The 3,118-nt window shown below is 43.4% G+C and overlaps 1 protein-coding gene across 1 annotated transcript in view; it reads right to left on the bottom strand.

The window, feature by feature from the left end:
* tm4sf4 (transmembrane 4 L six family member 4) overlaps positions 1-3,118 on the bottom strand; it is a 16,128-nt gene that overhangs the window by 580 nt on the left and 12,430 nt on the right. The window lies entirely within an intron of this gene.

Genomic DNA, 3,118 nt, shown 5'->3' with positions numbered 1-3,118 from the left:
ACACACACACACACGCGCACACACACACACACGCGCACACACACACATACACGCACACACACATACACACACACGCACACACACATGCACACACACACATATGCACACACACACACATGCACACAGACACACACACACATACACATGCACACACACACACGCACACATACACACACACACGCACACACATGCATATACACACACACATATGCACACACACACACACGCATACACACACACACATGCACACAGACACACACACATACGCATGCACACACACACACACACTCTCACACACACACACACTCACGCGCACACACACACATACACAAACACACACACTCACACACACACGCACACACTCTCACGCACACGCACACACAAGCACACAGACATACACACATACACATGCACACACACGCATACACACACGCACACGCACACACAAGCACACTCGCATGCACACTCACAGGCACACACACACACTCTCTCACACACACACATGCACACACATACACTCACACACACACACGCACACATTCACACATACACACACAGACACATATACACACACATGCACACACGTATACACACACACACACACACACAGACACACTCACACACATACATGCGCACGCACACACACACACACACACGCACACAATGGACACATACACACAAATGTGCAGACGCGCAGGCAGACAGAACATGCAGGTACACACAAAGAGACACACGCATACACACATTCAGATAGATGCACTCAACACAGACAAACATGCACACAAACATACACAAACACATGCACACACAGCCACATAAACACATAACCTCAATGTTTTTGTAAATTAACTTAAATCTGGGACCAGGAAACCCTCAGCATGTTTGGCAGAATCATTAGAAAGTCAAATGTTTCAGGTCAATAACACACCTGCATTCTGATGAATGATCATTGACCTGAAACAATAACATGGGTTCTGCCTCAACAAAAGCTGCCAAACCTATGTCCTTTGGTTACCAACCCTTCCATTGAGGGAGAAGGCTTTCATTATCTTCTCTATTGAAATCCTTCATAAATGTGTACATTTCCATCTCCCCTCAACCATCTCTGCTCCAAGAAGAACAATCCCAGTTTCCTCAGTCTATATACATGGCTGAAACCTCTCATCTCTGCTGCAATTCTAGCAAATTTCCTTCGATCATAACATCCTTCTTGGATCGTGGAGCCCAGGATTGAGCTCAATATTCCAACGGATGCCAACCACTAATTTACTATAGCCTAGTTGCATCTTTACTGCACAGTGTACTGCCTCGGATTTCCACAGATTTTCAGCAGAAAACCAGCGAGAGATAGGAAGAAAGACCTACAAATGTTAGGCTCATTGCAGCTTTTGAAAAAATACGATACAGTGCCCTTTATGGGTATAGTTGTGGGAAGTGTTTTCTTTTGGAAGTTTGAAGTACATAGAAAGAAATGTTGACTGGATCAAACAGGGGTTTGGTATCTCATCTCATGCAGTTGGACCACAATGCAAGGGGCCAAAAAGGAGTTTTTCAGCAAAGTCTTTCCAGGGTATGGCAGGAGGATTGTTCTTTGTGGATTGTCAGAGGAGATTACAACATCACCTGACTGTCTCTCTTTAGACTACACTTGTGTATTTGCTCGCAAGTGTCAACATTTGACTGTTATGAGCAGAAGGGAAACAGTCAATAATCTTTACAGCAAATCTTATCAGACTTGTGTAATGAGCCAACACAATCGTTTATTATTTTTAAACTTTACAATGTATTACCTACTGTGTTAAAATTAAGCCTAACATTGGAGCAGAAGAAAGAAGTGCAGATGCTGGAGGTCTGAAACAAAACAAAAACAGAAATTGTTGGAGAAACTCAGCAGGTCTGGCAGCATCTGTGGACAGAGAAAGAAAGCTAATATTTCGGGTCCAGTGACACTTCTTCAAAACTGATTGTAGTTAGGGAAAAAAAACGAAAACAAATTTGCCAGAAAAGCTCAGCAGGTCTGGCAGCATCTGTGAAGGAAAAAACAGAGTTAACATTTTGGGTCCGGTGACCCTTCCTCACAACTGATTGTGGCTGGACTGGCCCCTTGCGTTGTGGTCCAATTGAATGTAGTTAGGAAAATGTTGGTGTGTACCGAAGATGGGGTGGGGAGGAGTAAACGAAAAATGGAGATGAAGCCCAGAGACAGAGAGAGAGAACAACAGTTGGACAGATAGAATATGTAAAGGTCAGCCTGGGGAATCAATAGCTGGTAATTGGGACCATTACTTGCTGACAATGGGATGATAGTAGTAGCAGCCCATGTGATGACAAGACCTGTTGTAGAGGACATATTCGTATTCAAGAAGATGTAGACCATAATTAGAGGAGAAAACACAATGGCACAATTCAGTTGACCATTGAATATTCTCAGGGAGATCCTTAACAGGGGAATATTTTTATGCAATTTAAATGGGATAAAATAAAAGCAAGTTTTATAATGGTAATTCATGTAAAATGACCACTCTTAGAGGAATTTATTCACCAATTGCCAAGTTATGTTCCCTGAAACTAAGGGCCAGATTTTCACCATGGATGCAAAAGGCTTGTGTTGAGTTGTCTCGTGACTTGGTAGACCTGTTGCCACGGAAATTACCCCCTCCAACCTACCCAACTGCACGCACAGACACACACACACACAGACACTCACACATACAAGATCTAGTGGCATTCTCACTGCGCTGTTAATTCAGAGACCAAGATAATGTTCTGGGGACCGAGGTTCGAATCCCACCATGGCAGATGGTGGAATTTGAATTCACTGGAATTAAGAAGATTAAGAATCTAAGGATGACCATGAATCCATTGTTGACTGTCGGATAAACCCATCTGGTTCACTAATGTCCTTTAGGGAAGGAAATCTGCCATCCTTACCTGGTCTGGCATACATGTGACTCCAGACCCATAGCAATGTGGTTGACTCTTAACAGCCTTCTGGGCAATTAAGGATGGGTGATAAATGCTGCCGCAGCCAGTGATACCCTCACCCCGCAAATGAAAGAAGAGTAAAAGAAACACAGATAAAAACACACATACACAGATACATACGTACATACACACA

The sequence above is a fragment of the Rhincodon typus genome, chromosome 13 (assembly GCF_021869965.1).
Source record: "Rhincodon typus isolate 14 chromosome 13, sRhiTyp1.1, whole genome shotgun sequence".
NCBI classification, from domain to species: domain Eukaryota; kingdom Metazoa; phylum Chordata; class Chondrichthyes; order Orectolobiformes; family Rhincodontidae; genus Rhincodon; species Rhincodon typus.
This window is presented reverse-complemented; position numbering and strand designations above follow the sequence as displayed.